The sequence below is a fragment of the Triturus cristatus genome, chromosome 3_2 (genome assembly GCF_964204655.1).
Source record: "Triturus cristatus chromosome 3_2, aTriCri1.1, whole genome shotgun sequence".
In the NCBI taxonomy this organism is placed as follows: domain Eukaryota; kingdom Metazoa; phylum Chordata; class Amphibia; order Caudata; family Salamandridae; genus Triturus; species Triturus cristatus.
Genome location: NC_140584.1, coordinates 1,102,493,096 through 1,102,512,879, shown reverse-complemented (window position 1 = coordinate 1,102,512,879; position 19,784 = coordinate 1,102,493,096). Strand labels below are relative to the sequence as shown.

Below are 19,784 nucleotides of genomic sequence, written 5' to 3'. Positions count from 1 at the left end.
CTTTCCTTTTCCTTTCTTTGAATGGCATTTAGTTTGTGGTTTTGCAGGTTTTTTTTCCAGTGTTTATATGTTTACACTGGTGAGGGCTATTTCCCTTCCGGTGGGGTTTTATCAGTTATTATCGGTTTAAACCTAAAACCGTACAGCCTAACTATAACTCACCACTCTGCCATACAATCCGTTTGTCACAAATGATGTGATTTTCGATGTCATAAGTGTTGTTGTAAATGCTATAATTGTAGATGGTATAAATGATATAATAGGAAAGAGTGTAAGCAGTGCATGGAGAAGGCACAAGTTATAGTTAATGTATTGTGGCAACACTGTGTCTGGAGGTATGCGAGTTATAATAATTTGAAGGTGTTGTGTAAATTATAACTTAAAGGTATAAGTATAACTTTAGAAATTCTAAGTTATGTGTAGTGTAAGTTTTGTTTGTACTGAAAGAATAACAAAAGTTATAGTAATTTAAAGGTGCTGCATACATTATACATTTTAGATATAACTATAGCATTGTGAATGTTTGTGTAGTTTAAGTTGCATGGAAATAATAAATAAAGTTTTCCAAACTATAATAAAGGTTTAACCTTTGTGTTTTTTATTGAATGTTAATATTTTTTTTATTTTAATAAAAATGTATTTCAAAGCATATCATTTCTGTAGTCGAGTGCAGTGTCCTTAAGTGGAATGTCATACACAAGAGTGGAGGACCTGGCCGTAGAGTGTAGAGTTGTATTGTGGAGTAGAGTGAAGAGGAGACGTTTGGAGTATGGTGAAGTAGAGTGGCATACACTAGAGTAGCCTACAGTGGAGTGGTCTGGAGTGGAGTAGCGTATAATATAGTGCAGTGCTGCACAGTGGAATACCATAATGTGGGGTAGGTTGGGGTGGCGTAGAGTGGAATGGTGTTGATTGGAGTGGCATTGAGAGGAATAGCATAGAGGAGAGTGGCATTGAATGGAGTGGCATAGAGTGGAGTGAGGTAAAGTGTAGTGGTGTACAGTGGAAAAGCATACAGTGGAATGGCGTACACTGCAGTGGCATACAGTGGAGTATTGTACAGTGGAATAGGCTACAGTGGCATTGCATATAGAGGATTGGCGTACTGTGGAGTGGTGTACAGTGTTTTAGTGAAGTGGTATACACTGTTGTTTCGTTCAGTGGGATAGTGTAAAGTAGAGTAGCACTGATTATAGTGGCGTACAGTGGAGTGGAATAGAGTGGAGTCGCATATAGTGGGGTGGCATAGAGTGGAATAATATATAGTGGAGTGGCTTATACTGGTGTGGCATAAATGCGATTAGAGACAGTGGAGTGGCGTACAGTAAAGCTGCATACAGTGGAATAGCATGGAGTGGAGTGGAATAGAGTGGAGTGTTGTATAGTGGAGTGCCGTAGACTGGAGTAGCGAAGACTGGAGTGGCATAGAGTGCATTGGTGTGGAGTGTAACAGTGTAGAGTGGTGTGTTGTAGAGTGGAGTGGCATAGAGTAGTGTTGTGTAGAGTGGAATCGCATAGACTTTAGTAGCGTAGTGTGGTGCTCTATAGAGTGTGCGGCTTCAAGTGGAGTATCATAGAGTGGAATAGCAATAATACTGGTGTAAAGTGGAGTGGCATACAGTGGAATAGCAGAGATTGGAGTGGCATAAAGTGGAGAGGGATAGAGTGGAATATTGTACAGTGGAGTGGCATACATTGGATGGCCGCACACTGGAGTTATGTACACTGGATTGGCGAAAGGTGGAGTGAAATAGAGTGCAATAGCGTAGAATGGAATATGGTAGAGTGAAGTGAGGTTGACTGAGGTGGAGAGCCGTAGAGTGGAATAACGTAGGGTTTAGTGGTGCAGAGCGGATTGGCTTACACTGGAATATCGTGGTGTGAAGTGGTGTAGAGTAGAATAGCATTGACTGGAGTGGCGTACTGGGGGGTGGTGTAGAGTGGGTTGGCATACAGTGAAATAGGGTAGAGTGGAGAGGAGGAGAGTGGAGTGGCATATATTGGAATAGCGTATAGTGGAGTGCTGTAGAATATAGTTGCGTACTGTTGAATAGCGTATAGCTGAGGGGCACACAGTGGAGGGTTGTAAAGGGGAGTGGCTTACAGGGGAATAGCGTAGAGTCTGGTGGCATAGAGTGGAGTGGCATACAATACAATAGCATAAAGTATAATGTGGCGGAGTGGAGAGATGCAACTGCAGTGGAATATGGTGTAGTAGCATACAGTGGAGAGCCATACAGTGAAACAGCGTATAGTGGATTGGCATAGAGTGAATGGCATACAGTGTAATAGTGTAGAGTCGAGTAGCATGTAGTGTAGTACTGTAGAGTGGAATGAAATAAAGTAGAATAGCGTAGAGTGTAGTAACTTGGAGTGGAATCTAGTAAGGGGGAATAGCGTGGAGTGGGGTGATGCAAACTGAAGAGGTGTAGAGTGTAGTAATGTACAGTCGAGTGCCATACCGTGAAACAGTGTACAGTGGAGTTTTGTAGAGGGGAGTGACGTAGAGTGGGGTGTGATAGAATGTAGTGGTATACAGTGGAGTGGGGTAGAGTGGAGTGATGTAGAGTTTAGTGGCATAGTGTGGAACAGCATACAATATAGTGGCGTAGAATTGAATGGTGCACAGTGGAGCAGTGTAGAGTGGAGTGAGGTATAGTGTACTGGTGTACAGTGGAGTGGAGTAGAGTGGAATGTTGTAGAATGGAGTGGCATACAATGGAATAGAAAAGAGTGTAGTGTCATAGAGTGGAGTTGCGTACAGTGGAATGGCGTAGGGTGGATAGTGTCATGTAGTAGGATGAAATAACATAGAGTGCAATAGTGTACAGTGTAGTAGCATACAGTTGAATACCATACAGTGGAGTAGCATAGAGTAGAGTTGGGTAGATTGGAGTGGGTTACAGTAGAATATCGTATAGTGGAAAAGCATATAGTGGATTGACATAGAGTGGAGTGGGGTACAGTGTAGTGGTGTAGACTGTTGTGGTATACATGGAGTGGCATAGAGTGTAGCTGCATACAGTGGAATAGCGGAGAGTAGAGTGGCGTGAACTGGAGTAGTGATGACTGGAGTGGGGTACACTAGCGTGGTGTAGAGTGGAATAGTGTACAGTGGAGTGGTGCAGAGTGGAGTGATGTACAGTGGAGGGAGGTAGATTGTACCGGTGTACAGTGGAATTGCATACAGTGCAGTGGCCTAAAGTGGAATGTCATAGAATGGAGTGGCATACAGTAGAATAGCATACAGTGGAATACAGCAGAGGGTAAATGTAAATGTAGTGCATTTATATAGCGCTCCGCACACCCCCGAAAGGGTCTCTCAGGTGCTGTCCACATACCACTGTGGAACCCTTCCTGGCCTTTCCCTGTGAAGTGCCCACTCCTGGGCACCCCCAAGGTGAAGCCAGGCATCCTAGCGCTTTTGGGGCCGTTGTGGAGATTAAGCAAGCTATTGCCCAGAGTTGCAGAGTGGGACCCATGATTAGAATAGGCACCGAGGCGAGAATTATCGGGTCTGGGGAAATTGAGCACAAAGACCCGCTGAGGCAGGAATTGAACCCTGGTCCGGACCAGAACTCTGCATCAGGGTCTGCCGCTCTAACCATTGAGCCACACTTCTCCACAGTCGTAGAGTGGAATGGCATTCAGGGGAGTGGTGTAGAATGGAGTGTCGTAGAGTGGATTGGCATAGCGCAGAATAGCGTAGACTGTACTGAGAGAAAGTGTAGTGCCATGGAGTAAAGTGGCATGCAGTGGATTAGTGTACAGTGAGGTGGTGTGGAGTAGGATACGGCTGAGTGTAGTGACATACAGTGGAATGATGTAGAGTGAAGTGCCATATAGTGAAATAGTGTAGAGAGGAGTGGTGTAGAGTGAAATGTCATGGAGTGGAACAGTGCAGAGTGGAACAGTTTACAGTGGAGTAGTGTACACTTGAGTGGTACAGAGTGCAGTGGCATTAAGTGGAACAGAATAGAGTATAGTGTCATCGAGTGGAGTTTCGTAGAGTGGAATAGCTTAGAGTGGAGTAGCATTCAGTGAAGGGGTGTACACTGTAGTGGTGTAGACTGCAATGTCATAGAATGGAGGGGTGTAGAGTGTAATCGCTTACAGTGGAGTAGAGTAGAATAAGGTAGAGTGCAGTGGCATACAGTGGCTTAGCGTAGAGTGGAGTGGCAGACAATGGATTACTGTACAGTGGAGTAGTGTGGCAGAGACGTAGAATGGAGTGGCATTGAGTGTGATAGAGGCATAGAATTGAGTTGCATAAAGTGTAGTGGCATAAAGTAGAGTGTGCTACTTGAAACAGATGTAGCATGAAAGTGGGCGAAAGGATGTAGAAGTGATGTGCCAGCAATATAGTTTATGAGGTGTACCTGCTCCATTTTGGTAGTTGCAGTAACTAGTGTAAGAATTAGTAAAATACTTAGTAATATATTGTTCCACAGTTTACCATGGTAAATGTGCAGCATACCACAGTACATGCCAGTAAGAAGGCACTATCTGATTAACTATCGAGGTTAGGGCCATATATCTAGGTAAGAATTTGGTTTTATTGTTATTCCCTACCTATTACCACTTTATGAAATTGATAATAGTTTGGGAAATTCCTTTATAATTTTGTATATATGGTTTAATAGCAATTTCAGAAGAACAGCACATTTCAACATTTAAAAAAATCTTTAAGTAATGCGGTAAATTGTAGGTATTACTGCGGTACTCCGTAGATTTTTCTGTGAAGATTTACATATGTTCAAAATAGGAAATAGACTAAAGTACACTATATTTGTAAATTATAGAGCAATACAGTGTAAAAAAAATAAGTGTGTTAAAAATGAAAAATACAAAGTTTTTTAAAGTACCGCTGTTATTCCTAGGAAGCACCATTGTACTCCGTACTTTAAAAAAGAAATATGTAGAAACGTATAAATATTTTTTCCTATTACCACTTTACAAAACTTGTAACAGGTAGGGAAAAATATAAAACCTAATACTGACCTATATCTAAAGGCGTAACGCAGAACACAGCCAAAGTGTACCTAAAAACAATATGGCTGCCTTTAATTTTTGTACTGGCAGTCATTAGCCAATCACATAATGACTTGTCATCGCAATGCACCGTGGTACTTCTGCAAAATACCGCAAAAGTTTACAAAAGTACAACGACAACAGATATCGCTAAGGTAAAATGTCTTCTAAATTAAAAATTACTTACCTGTAGTACCTAAAAGCATTATATGCAAACCATAATGTGTAATCCTTCCATTTTCTGGGGACATCCGTTCAGCCATCTTCAGGCAACGTGAGGTACAGAAGTCTATGGAGAATGCGTTGGTGGGAAAACACATTTAGGGACCCTCCTCCCCTTTTATATTTACATTCCCCTTGACTAATCACCGCAAAACTTTCCATCCTCTGCCAATGTTGCAAAATCTATAGGTCTGGATATTTCCATGGAGATTCGTCAAACGGGGCTTAAGTTATTAGCGACCAAAACTTGGAGGAATTCCTATACTTGGCAATCCTAACTATAAATATAGCACTCTTTTATTAGAATATTTATGTAGATCACATGCTATTATGCTACTGGCCATAAGTGCAGTTTTCCAGGAACCACAGAAGATTATGTTCATGTTCTGTTTTCAATTCAAATCTTTCTCTTGAACCTCAAATTGGAAGAGTAGCTCATTCCTGTTTCTGGCATAAATATATCTTACCACGTGTTTCAGCAAATCTCATATGCCTATGATCCCAGTGCCTTGTGGTACCTAAGAAAATATTAAGACGCCTTTAACTCGGATAGTAGGGACCAAAGCTCCCCTACTCTCCCCTGACTTCTTTTGCTGCCCATTAAAGAGAGAGTCCTGATTAGAAAGTCTTCCTTTTTGCCTGTTCACACCCATTCGTTTTTGTACTGACTGACACTGGTGGTAACTGACTGTACCCTAGGCTCTGCTAGTCAGCCCCAGGGCCAGTGCTATGTTAAACACAAACACATACATTGAGGTACACTTATAATGGGCCTGGGCTACCCTATCACTCCCTAGTAGATAATAGGGCAAGGGGATGAAAACTACCTTTACGTCCCTAGTATATAATAGGGCATGACATTTGAGAGGCCAGCAGCCTTAGTCGCACTTGCATGTGTGCCCTACTGAGAGACTGAGGTCAATTTAAGAGCAGCCCTGTGTTGCTTTTAACAGTAAATTCACTGCAAATGTGATGAGGCGGGCACCTTAAAAGTGACAATCGAGCTTATTTTTACATATTAAGTACCCCCAAGATTTCCTCTAGGTGTTCCGGGAGGGGGGGGGGGTCATGTAAGTATCAGCAGGGCCGCTATAAAAAAACCCTGGTGAGTAAAAACTTCCCATGTTATTTTTCCCCAGTGTAGGAAATTCACTACAAAGTCGACTTTGGTGCTAGAGGCTCTGTGAAGTAATAACAAAATCATTTTTGCATAATAGGAACTCCCCATGTCTCCCCTAGGTGTTCGAGAGGCTGGGGTTCCTGTAACTATGAGCAGTGGCTTTATAAAAGAAGCTTTATAACCCCTGGGGAGGAAGAAATTGCACATTTCAGTTTTCCCACAGAAGATAGTTGGACTCATAGGCTAACATGGCAATATGTTATTGACGCACAACTATTGATAGGATATTGTTAAAAATATCATTCAAAGAGTGAACAGAATGGTATTGATAAATCCAGCAACTTGGCATTGTTGAATTTATCATAACTTGTACAAAAAAGAAGTTATAAGACTTTGTTTTCTGTAAGCCAAAATCCAGCCTCTAGCACTCTTCCCTGATTGATCAGCCCTGAGGGGTTTAGCCAAGCTGCCTCGATTAGGTGATAGATGACCTGGCTGGGCAGAGGCTGTCTGGTGGAGAGAGCTCTGTGGGGCACAGGAATGCCAGCACAGGGATTTGGGACATAAAGAATCAGCTTGAAAGGAAGAACAGGTCAAGCAAGCCTGTCAGCCAGGGCCACTCCTCTCCCTGCCAGATAGGAGGCTTAAGGAAGGAATTCACATATGTGAGTGGGGGGAGTTTATGGAAATAAGCCATACTCAGGGGTATCAAGCACTCTATACATGCAAACCTTTTCCCCTCTTCTATCCCTCCACTATCCTTCTCAATCCAAATAACTGACTATCATATCCACCTCTCAATTATTTTCATATTTTACTATACTAATTCACCACAAATCCTTTATGGGTTCCGGGTTAGAGTGCTACTTGCTGAAAAATTGCTTCAACGCGTTGTCAGGGGTAGTTAGCACTATATAAATGCATTTACAATACAATACTATGAGTTTAGTTTAATTAGCTCTTGCTGTTCTGCTGAAATTTCAGCCATGATGGATTTTGAGAGAATAGTTCTTTCTGGGACAAGACTATGCCACACTTTGGAGGAAGTTGTCATGCTTTGGGGTGCTGCCCTGCACCTCACTGGATGGGATTCGCCCCTTCTTATTGCCAGAGAACTCTGGATAAATATGTGAGAGGTACAGAGCCTCTCAGTTCTGCTGCTTGAAACTACAAGAAGGAGGATTCTCCTGCTGGAATCTTGATCTGCACCCAAAGGTCTGCCTGGTGAACACTGTGACTTCATGCACTATCTGGGACTACAGCTCTACAGACTTTGTCTTGCTTCAAGTAGGAGTAAGGAGTGGACTCCCTGAAGCTATAGGTTAACAGAGCTTAACTGACCCTTCTCCAGCCAGAGTCCTCCTCCTGGAGTGTGTGCAGCTGAGTTTTAGGGGGTTGACCAAGTGCATTGTGGGAATTGAAGTCCAAGCCTACCAAGGACTGCCTAGGAGATTCCAGAACCTTGGATGTTTTAGGACATTTGAAACCCACCAAGAGACCTTCTGGAAGGCCTCTAGAAGTTTGGGAAACCTTTTGGAAAAAGCTCCATGAGGAGACCAACTTGCCGGTGAGGGCCAAGCCAGCCATCTTCAACCGCGACCTGGCCTGGATTCCAGGATTGCCCCGCTCCTGAGATCCAACTTCCAGGGTTTGACTAAGAACTCGCGGAAAGTCAACCTGGTGAACCCTCACCGAATCCAGACTGGTGGAAAGCATTGAGGGCCCCCAGCAGAAAAACTCCAGAAAGGTTTCTAAGTGCGATGGAAAGATTTTTACCGAGGCCTCCCACGTGGAGTATCCGAGCAGGACTCCATTGTGGTCAGCCTCAAACTTTAACTTTGTTCTGGTCAAGCGCGACCAGATGTCCAGTAGTAGAGCTATTGGTTACTAAAAGCAAAAAGAACAAATGATGGACGGAATGCTGTACAAATCAAACATTCACCCCAGGCTAGCTTGAGTCCAGTGGCACAATGAGCACAGGACCCACATCTGGGCATACTCTCCCCACTTAGGGCAATAAAAGCAAAAGGAGCAAATGATAGACAGAATGCTGAACAATGCAAACATTCACCCCCAGGCACAAAGATCTAGGTGCAATCCATCATTCTTTTGCTCACCACGCCACCCCGTTTGTACCCAGCTATATGCAAATAAGTCTTGACTCTGCTCCTCATGGAAACAGACCAGTCGAACAGCCAAGATAGGACCTCCCTGGAACAGAATCAAGCATCCTGGGACCAGTTTTGGGGCATCACCCCTCATTTTGTAAATCTGGGAATTCGTCAGAATCCTACGCCTCCCCAAGAGAGGCATAGGAGTGGCGCAACAAGGAGAAATACTTTTTACCTGCTTTCTACAGGACACATAGAAAGAGGAACATGCCATCAATGATTGTTTTGGGGCAGGAAGGTGTCCCTTCCTGTACAAAAACAATCATCCCCGCAACGCAGGCACCCTTGTAACATGACACAAGGGTGCCTGCGCTGGCGCTTGGCAATTAATTGTGCGCCAGAGCAGGGAAAAGCACACAGATGCATTGGATTGTTGTTAATATGACGCATTCCTGTGCCTTTAAAATGACGCTGCTCAGTGCAGCAAAATGGCTGGCGGCGCCGTGCAGCCTCATTTTGTAGCAAATTAGGCTCTATGTGTTTACTTTTCTCGTTTGAATATGTGCAGTAATACGTGAATTATTTATTTCTGTGTGACGTGGTGTTCTCGGACAGCTCACTAAGGGAAGCCTTTTGCTACATCTCAAAGGTTTGTCCTGCTATCAACCCAGATTGCATTCCTTCACAATGGTTCCTTGTTGTTCCAGACGATATTAGGCCAGAAGGAGTGATCCAGTTTTCTTGCAGTGGTCCAGTACTAAGGTGATGCGATTATGGGATGTTTCAAAATGAGAAAATATGATTTCTTAGAGCAATGATTATACCATGTGGACTTTGCAGTATTGTAATATTCTATGCTGAAGATGGCTATAGACCCCCTTGGATTTGTGGGGGAGCTAGATCTTTTTGCTCTCTGCTCGAGATGCTGTTCGACTTCTTATTGATTATGCTGAACACTTGAGACTTAGCATTTGCCTGATGTTGCTCATTATTGCAGTATTCTGCATTTGATGGCCTTCATGGCAAATGGCCTCTTTGTAATTCAATGCGATAACTGCTGCATCTGCATTTTACTATTTGTGCGTTGCACCTTTGATTATGTAATAAACCTTCATGTTTTTTTCTAATTTTCTGATCTTGAGCTCTTTTGTTGAGTAAGACGTTTCCTTATTGACTGCATTTCGAAATGCTGGTTTGAATCTTGCCTCTGGGGACACATTAATCATAAACTTTGAGTTTAACACCATCCCCAGTCCACCCAATATGAGGCAAGCCACTGAGATGCAGATGTTCTAGGGGTACGGCGTGCATACCCTACATCCCAGTCAGGGCTCGAGTCGGGGTACCACGCGGGTGGACGGCGTCCCCCACTTATTTTACCGGGTTTTTACCGGGTGGACGCCGTCCACCCTGCCCAAAAGATGGAGCCGGTACCCGAGCCTGCGCGCGCGCTCAGCACTCACCAAACCTAACCTTCTATTGTCGAGAGAGGGCGAACAGAGCTCTTTAAGTTGTTTCACGTTGATGGAGCCGTTCAGTATGACAGACGGGCGCTCGTGGCCGTATATTAGAAAAGGTCAGTATGTGTTTATGCATTTCAGACGGAGACCGGCAAATTTACTGTGGGCAATAAATATGCACCGAACAAGCGCATCTTTAATTTCCCCGCTCCTTTGAGTGTCAATACGGTGACTAATTCCAACGTAAACATTCTCCTTTTCCCTTTGAACCTGCCCCCATCGCCTTCTAACCTTTGTTAATTAGTGGGGACTCCATCTCGTGACGTCAGTTCCGGCTGTGAGGTCACTTCCGGTGACACCACCTAACTTGGAGCGTCCCCCCACTTCTTTTTTTAGGACTTGTGCCCTGATCCCAGTGTGTTCCAACCTCTCTTCTCACCTCTAAAAGGGAAACCAGAACCCATTGCTAGACCCAAGGAGATCCCCCAGTGCCCTGAAAACATACAGAAGCTGCTCTGTTCAACCAGGCTTTTCCTTCCTAACTCAGCACATCATGTACCCAGAAGCAGCAACCGAGGCCGCCCATCTCTGGGAGGGCTCTCACTGCAGAAGTTGCCTTGTTATCATACTGTTGCCCTAGTGTTGGCTATAGGACGGTCCAAAGCAATCCATGAAAGACATGAAGGAACACAAAATACAGCTGCCGCTCGCTTCCATTGGGGCATGAATCAGTCTTCGCCCAGCACAAGCCTTATGATAGTTACAATCAGGACCGAAATGGCACCAGAATGTTGCATCTGGAACATTTTCTAAATTGTTTACAAATATATCGTGCCAGTGAAGTTAATAGTGCAAAATAAACTCCAATCCCCTTCTTCTAGGATCCTCTCAATGCCACAATATTTTTGTAAGTAAATGTATCTAATATATTTTCTGCCAGACAATATTTTTGCTAATGATATTCTGACATACAACAGTCATGACCGGCACATCCAAAAGACGAGATCAGGCAACAGCTACACCTGCTGACTGCACCATATTACTACAAAAGGCATAAAAAATCATGTGAATGGGGAGCGCTCCATCAGGCAAAATGCAGTTCTGCCTGGAGCACTGAAATCCTTGCTTCATCCTGGCTTTTGTCATGACTCCCAACGATGAAACTAATTGGACTTTTAATACCGGATTACGAAGCTATGTGAAAGGAGAGGCCATGGCTGACGCACTGCGGCTTTAGCAACATGGAATTATCTAGTAGCGTTAGCCTCGTGGCTCCTGAGGCGCTGCGCCTCTACCTGCCGGAAGGCCTGCTTATTAACTCCTTGCATTGGATAGCGTGGATTTTGCAGTTCTTAGCAGAGATGTTACAGGATGTGGTGGTGATTTAAAGAGTGAACCCCATAATCCGCAAGGATGTCTGCGATTTATCTCCAGTGGCTCCCGGCTTACAGTAGAACATTCACAATGTCCGCCAAGAGTTTACTTCCAATCCCAGTGAGTCAGAGAGACCCTGGTTGCACACGAGACACTGAAACACACTCATGTTCAGCACTAAGGGGCTCATGTATGAAAAGTGCTGCATCGCTGGTTGAAAACAGCGATGCAACTCCTTTCATTGAGCCCTTCTTGCGACACCTTGGATGCACTGTATTTACAGTACGGTGCTCCATGTCGCAAGTATTGACCAGATACGTCTGGAATCCTGACGTATCTGGTGGTGCAGTAATGAAAGATTGTTGGAGAGGGTCGCAAAACAGACGCAACTCCAGCAATGTGTCACCACACATGGGGCGAGTCCCATGTAAAAGGGCCTGCGTCAGTCTTACGCCTGTTGTGAAGCAGGCGTAAGGATCTGATGCAGGTAACTTGTACAAGTGGCGCAGTAAATTCTCATAGATTGCCGCTTCTACAAGCCTTTTTTACAGGGGAACGCCCATCCTGCATACATTATACCTGAAGCAGGCACTATGTAGTTCCGGGGTATGCAAAGTGACACATCGCCTAGATGCATCACTTTTTAAATATGGCGCAGTGTGGTGCATTCTTTATGCCGCTGCAGCATCATACAGTGACTCAACGGCGGCGTAAGTCCTCATAAAGAAGGGCTTAAATGTTTGCCAAAGAAAGACTGCAGCTCCAAAAGTCATTTCACAAACTGCCCGCCGGATCCCACAAAGGACCACAAACTGTTCCATGGAGATGTACATTCAACAACCCATTGCAGATGGTGTACCCCATAACACCAACAGTGTAAGGATAGCCAGCAAAAACACTGACCGGCACACGTTCAATTTCAATTCCAATTTATTTTACTTTATTTAGACAATCAAGTCCATCAAAGTGCAAACAAGTTTTTAAAAGAAGTATGCAAATCAAACACATGATTTTCATTAACGATGTGCTAAAAAGACATAAAGACTGATTGCAATTACCAGTATAACGTGTGAATGCGTAATGACAATAATATGAAAATTTGCATGTACTATTTCCCATATATATGTTTCCACAGTCAGGTATTTTCCAAATTTTTGTACCAGAATGTCAATGATATGACATTGGTCAGTTGAAATGTTTGATACAGGTGGCAAGAAAAATGCACAATGAAAGGGACAGCTGTTATGCATGATGGTGTCACCATTTGCTGTTCAATGCTCACGCTGGAAATCACTTGTTCATCTTCTGAATTCAGTTAACTGCTTCCTAAGCACTTTCCTGAGTAACTCTATGATATTGGGTATGTAAAAGTGGGTTGTTGGTTGAGCCCTTCTCAAGCAACAGCCACAATCTCTGTCGTAATTAACTAAATTAACCCATGCTTCAACCTCTGGTAGCTTGGCACACAGGCAGTCAGGCTTAACGTAGTGACAATGTGTAAAGTATTTAATACTATTTAAGGCAGCATAAAGTGAAAACACAATACAAAAAAAAACCCTCACTAATTTAGAACAATAGAGTATACTGGACTAAATTATTTGATACCAAAGCAAATATTATCCAATCAGTAGAACCAGAGATATGCAATTTTAAGGATTTAGGTAAAAATAGTGCTCAAAATCACAAAGCACCAACTGTGGTTATCTGGTTGCACCGTTGCGGGACAAAGTCACAAGTTCAGGCCGACTGCAATGGAACGTAGGCTGGATACAGAGACCAGCTTTGGCTAGTCGAGAATTGTACCTTGTATCCTTTATGCGGGTCTTGTGCTGTGCAGCAGCAGTTTAAGGAGCAATGCTGGGTCCTGCGTTGAGGTGCATTGTGCTGTATAAGTCCCAATGGAGAGCTGTGCAGGTGGCGATGCGATATCTGCGCTGAGTTGCATCTCACTGTGTCAGTTCCTTGCTGCGAGGGCTGCGTCCATTTGTGTTGCACTGCGCCGGTTATGCTGGTGACCACAGTTGGGCTGGAAGAGCACTTTTATCCCCACTTCCAAGGGTCCACTAATGGAGAGGCACCACTTGGTAGGTAAGGACTCACAGCAGGCAGAGTCCAGGTGCAGGGTTTAAGATGGAGCCTTTTTTGACCCTGAGGCTCTGATCAGGAGCCAATCAACCAGCCCTTGGAGTCCCTCTGGTGGTCTTGAGTTCAAGGTGCAGGTTCAGTCCTTCTTACTCAGGCAACAGAGTAGCAGGGCAGCAGAGCAGCTCTTCTTGCAGCAGAGCATCAGAGCAGTCCCTCTTCTGAGACTTCAACAGGTCCAGAAGATATCTAAAAAATGGATCTAAGAGTTCTATATTTATATCTGGTGCCCACTTTTAAGTGGAAGAAGTTTCTATACTTTATCCCTACGTAGGGTCTGGATTTTCCTGTGTCCCTGACCTGGTCCTAATCTGTTTGGGGCCACAATCGTCTAGTGTGAAGTCCTTTGTGTGTGAACTGAGCCAGTGCCTTTAAAGTGTGAATGCGGTTGGTAGGTGACAGCTCCGCCACCCCTATCCAGAGAGATGACCCATCCTGCCAACACTAAATGCCCTATTATGATGCTATCTGGGAGGAATACACAAATGACAACAGCCACTCACACCCAGTCATGTACCTCAGGAAAAAACTGCAGGCACCAAATGATCATGGCACAAAAATGCTAACTTTCTAAAAGGGGCATTTTAGAAATACGACTTAAATTCAACTGTACACTTAAAGAGGATTTTAAATTACAATTCCTCAGACACCAACCTTGATTTTCCTACCTGCTCCCAATCGAAAGGTAGCACTTATTAAATGTAATTAGGTAACCCAATGTTATCCTATGGGAGAGGTAGGTCTCACAGGAATGCAAAACTAATTGGGAGTTTTTCACAACCAAGACATGTAAAACCGTAAAAGAACATTTCCAACTTTTAAATACAATGCATCATGCTCAAAGGGCTGTTTAGGGTCTGCCTTAGGGGTGGCTTATATACCATAAAAAGGGAGTTTTAATGCCAAGTTAACATGGCAGTTCAACACTGCATTCAGGATGCAATGGCAGGCCTAGGACATGTTTTAAAGGGCTACTTAAGTGGGTAGTATAATAAGCGCTGCAGGCCCACTAATAGCATTTAATTTACAGGCCACGGTTACATGGAATACCACTCTACAAGGGACTTACAAGAAAATTAAATATGTCAATCAGGTATAAGACAGCCATACCACATTTAAGGAGAGAGCACAAGCACTTTAGCACTGGTTAGCAGTGGTAAAGTGCACAGAGTCCTAATGCCAGTAAACAGATGGCATAGAGTTTACTGAAAAATGTATTATAGGTAACATATAATTACCTTTGCTCATATTAAATTCTTCTTTGTTCTTAGAGACATTAAAAATTAATGTGGATATTTTGATCCTCAATGTTCTGGTCACAATATTGTGACCTCTGAATATTCCTTCCATGATATTCTGGACCTACACCCTTTACACACTGCAACCCACACCCTCACCGCGAGCTGCTCTTGAACTTAAACACATCATTGAGGACATTGTGAATTACATCACTGATGACATTTTCTAAATGCGGGAATGAGAAACTGTCAAATTTACACAAAGCACCACTAAAGGGAGATTGTTCTGCACCTCAGACCGTGCATGAATCTTATCCATGGACTTTGACCTACATTCTCTTACAGAGATGTTTGAGGAGAATGTCTTGAAAGCAAGAGTTTTCTAGTACTTAGGAACTTGTGGGAGCTAAGCTTGGAATGCAACAGAACCAGAGGATATAGAGTCTCCTTTTTCCTAACGAATGCATGTTTTACTATTACTAGAATCCCAACTGATTGGACAATGTTTAATCTAAGAAACACAACTAATGAAAATATATTCTTAAGGCAGAACAAGTCAGAAACCGAGAAAGGCAGTCATTTCTTAATGTTTCTGGGTTGCGCTGTCTACCTTTCATATATTAACCCAGAAAAATTCAAAGTGATATGTTTGAACCTAATGTTCAGCCCGGTGGAACTTGTGACAGATAATATGTTGCCCTGGGCGGCAAGGCCCATAGAAACGCTCTAACTTGCACATAGTGATTCATTATCTGAGGAGTTAAGCCTAGGTTTGATGTGTAACTTGCACATTGCACAATAATGAAATACGATAATCAGTAAACTGCACAAAGTTTTCATAGTGTGGTTAAGGGAGTATACACATTGTCCTGTCCTTCTCTGTGTGCCAGTCCTAACAACAACAAACACTGGCAAAGCCAACACGTTGGCACTGGATGTTGACGTTTTGGCCTTGACTAAGCTTATGTTTGGGAATGATTTTTGTATGAAGATACTCATTGTATGAAAAAAGTTTTTGTGTGTGTATATATGTATGTATGTATATATATATATATATTGCCACAACTCGAATCCTTCGTCGTCTGCTGCCGACAATCAAGAGCGGACCCAAAAGTTAGTGCAAATTTTATTTTATTGACCGCAACTAGGTCTTGCCATAACGCGTTTCGGCAGTCGCCTGCCTTGATCACATGATATAAATATAAATATATCTATATATATATATATATATATATATATATAATGCATATAGTGACAGATTGGTGGTAATAGTCAGGTTAGAGTTTTCATAGTAAAACGGATTTTGTTTTGCTATTAACTTTGGTGTCTTTTGACAAATATGCAAAAAACTTAAAAACAAAACTTCATCTCCCTCAGCACCTTCATGAAACATTTTGTACTGATCCGCCAAGCATGGGCCGAGAAAAAGAGGGGGGTCCTAAATGTATGCTTTGCTATGTTCATTTCCACTGGAAACTTTGCTCTCTGATACAGAAATATCGCTGCACGGAATTACACTTCTATGTGTGCTGCACAACGCAGCACACATAGAAGTTACAAATTGCCATTTAAAATTGGTTATGTGCAGGAATGGACACTTTTCTGCACATAAACAATCATTCTCACAACGCAGGCACCCTTGCACTATGGTGCAAGGGTGCCTGAGTTGGCATTAGGCAGCTACATTTAGGGTCAGTGCAGGGAGAAACGCAGGGTTGCACTGTATTGTTGTAAATATGGTGCAGCCCTGCATTTCTAACGTGTTGGAGCGCAATGTTATCCTTCTTGGCTTAACTCCGTGCTTTTCCACTTTACTTGTAAATTTGCTCCTTAGTGTGTAAGGAAGGGCTTGGATTGGGCATGAAGGAGTTAAAAAGTTAGGTGTATCTGAGATATGCTGTTATTGCCAATTTAAGTAGGACTAGTCAATCCTGATTGGCTAACTACAACATGAACAATATGTTACGGAAGTCATTGTTAGCCTCAGGGACGTGGTCAATGCGTCATGAAAATGATTTAAACAAAAATGTAAGGAGGCAGGGAGAGAATAACCTGACTTCCAGGGGCATGTGAAGGGGTCCCAAGCCCATCTCCCCCTTCTTGACTGGTTGACCACAATCTGGACAACATGTTGTGACAGCCATAATAGGACTCAGGGTCCTAGTCCCCATTGAAGTGCATTGTGAGTTCTAAAATGTCTTTTTCATCCATTTCAGTAAAACATTCTGACATGCAGAGTGAGACGTAGTTCCAGCACCGGGAGCAGTCTGGCAAGTTAACTCCCTAGTAATCAACTGTAGGGTCACCACAGCGTTCTAGTGGAATAGGAGCTGTTAAAGCCTTTCCTAAGGAGCAGGCCGAAGTAAATGAGCTGGAGCATAGGTAAAGAGAGAGACACATGCAGAAGTACAGCATCCCTTTTCCACATCTGTTTATTCAGCCCACTTATCTTCACTGGCAGAAAGCCTAATTTTAAAATAGTGACAAATATACATAAAAAACACAGAAATTCTCAGTTAACTGGGGGTATTGTTGCCTGGTCACAGAGCAGATGCTGGTTTGCATAGCGATCACAATGTGAACCGGGCAATTCTTTGTACTGTGCTGGGTGTGTCAATCCACAAAGAGTCCGGACGCAAGATTTGTGTAAATCCTGCCGGATGATATTCCTGCGGCAGGGTCTCCTGCCTCCAGATACGAATGCAGAGATGGAGCCTGCTGGGCATTGCAGACCTCCAGCTGTGCATTTGCTCCTATAAAGATACCATTATGGCATCCCAAAAGCTACAGGGTTTCAATGCCTAAGAAAGGTGGTGCATTGGAAAGGATCATCTGAGGAGCATGCAGCTGTCTGCTCCTCCATGGTCATTCGCAGAGCCGCATCAGTCCCTCACTGACAGCTTCCCATGGGTCAGTGGATGCAGGGAAGGGAGCCAGTCACTTTTCAAAGCCTTGTGACCAACAGAATTGTTAAAAACCATTATATATAAATCTCCTTACAAATCAAAAAGAAGTGGGAGGGTCATCTGTGCCGCCCTCTTTACCTTGTGGCATGCAACGATTTGCAATGTTAAAATTGCAAGTGGCATAGACTTTTCTGATTTGTATAGTCATTTTCATATTTTTTGGTTTGGTTTTTCACCCTTTGTGCAACTTTGGCCTTTCCATGTTCAAAAACCTTTCATTGAGTGTCCTTAAGTTCAGGAAAGTAGTGTTAGTTATGTGTGGCATTCCATGTATGGTGGCCAAACTCTGCAAGCCACAGGCGGCATTATCCCTGTGGCCTTCCATGCATGGTGGCCAAACTCTGCAAGCCACAGGCGGCATTATCCCTGTGGCATTCCGTGCATGGTGGCCAAACTCTGCAAGCCACAGGCTGCATTATCCCAGTGGCATTCCGTGCAAGGTAGCCAAACTCTGCAAGCCACAGGCGGCAATATCCCGGTGGCATTCCATGCAAGGTGGCCAAACTCTGCAGGCCACAGGCGGCATTATCCCTGTGGTCTTCCATGCACGGTGGCCAAACTCTGCAAGCCACAGGCGGCATTATCCCTGTGGCCTTCCATGCACGGTGGCCAAACTCTGCAATCCACAGGCGGCATTATCCCTGTGGCCTTCCATGCACGGTGGCCAAACTCTGCAAGCCACAGGCGACATTATCCCTGTGGCCTTCCATGCACGGTGGCCAAACTCTGCAAGCCACAGGCGGCATTATCCCTGTGGCCTTCCATGCATGGTGGCCAAACTCTGCAAGCCACAGGCGGCATTATCCCTGTGGTCTTCCATGCATGGTGGCCAAACTCTGCAAGCCACAGGCGGCATTATCCCTGTGGCCTTCCATGCACGGTGGCCAAACTCTGCAAGCAACAGGTGGCATTATCCCTGTGGCCTTCCATGCACGGTGGCCAAACTCTGCAAGCCACAGGCAGCATTATCCCGGTGGCCTTCCATGCATGGTGGCCAAACTCTGCAAGCCACAGGCGGCATTATCTCTGTGGCATTCCATGCATGGTGGCCAATCTCTGCAAGCCACAGGCGGCATTATCCCTGTGGCATTCCATGCACGGTGGCCAAACTCTGCAAGCCACAGGCGGCATTATCCCTGTGGCATTCCATGCACGGTGGCCAAACTCTGCAAGCAACAGGCGGCATTATCCCTGTGGCATTCCATGCACGGTGGCCAAACTCTGCAATCCACAGGCGGCATTATCCCTGTGGTCTTCCATGCACGGTGGCCAAACTCTGCAAGCCACAGGCGGCATTATCCCTGTGGTCTTCCATGCATGGTGGCCAAACTCTGCAAGCCACAGGCGGCATTATCCCTGTGGCCTTCCATGCACGGTGGCCAAACTCTGCAAGCCACAGGCGGCATTATCCCTGTGGTCTTCCATGCATGGTGGCCAAACTCTGCAAGCCACAGGCGGCATTGTCCCTGTGGCATTCCATGCACGGTGGCCAAACTCTGCAAGCCACAGGCGGCATTATCCCTGTGGCCTTTCATGCACGGTGGCCAAACTCTGCAAGCCACAGGCGACATTATCCCTGTGGCCTTCCATGCACGGTGGCCAAACTCTGCAAGCCACAGGCGGCATTATCCCTGTGGCCTTCCATGCATGGTGGCCAAACTCTGCAAGCCACAGGCGGCATTATCCCTGTGGTCTTCCATGCATGGTGGCCAAACTCTGCAAGCCACAGGCGGCATTATCCCTGTGGCATTCCATGCACGGTGGCCAACCTCTACAAGCCACAGGCGGCATTATCCCTGTGGCCTTCCATGCACGGTGGCCAAACTCTGCAAGCAACAGGTGGCATTATCCCTGTGGCCTTCCATGCACGGTGGCCAAACTCTGCAAGCCACAGGTGGGATTTTCCCGGTGGCATTAAGCTGCATAGGATGGGGAATGTAAATGTGCCCCACTGCATGGCCGTCATTTGTGGAATATCAGTGCCTATTCCTGTTTTTGTCAAGTCAAATCACATTGAAAATGAATAATACCAGCCTCTCATGCCATTTTTGTGCAGCTTTGCGTCCCCTGAACTTGTCTGAAGTGGCACACTTGTAGGAATGCGACGGTTAGGTGTTATG

At 44.5% G+C, this 19,784-nt stretch overlaps 1 protein-coding gene across 1 annotated transcript in view; it reads right to left on the bottom strand.

Moving 5' to 3' along the window:
* SLC13A5 (solute carrier family 13 member 5) overlaps positions 1-19,784 on the bottom strand; it is a 321,734-nt gene that overhangs the window by 196,383 nt on the left and 105,567 nt on the right. The gene's annotated exons all lie outside the window — the stretch shown is intronic.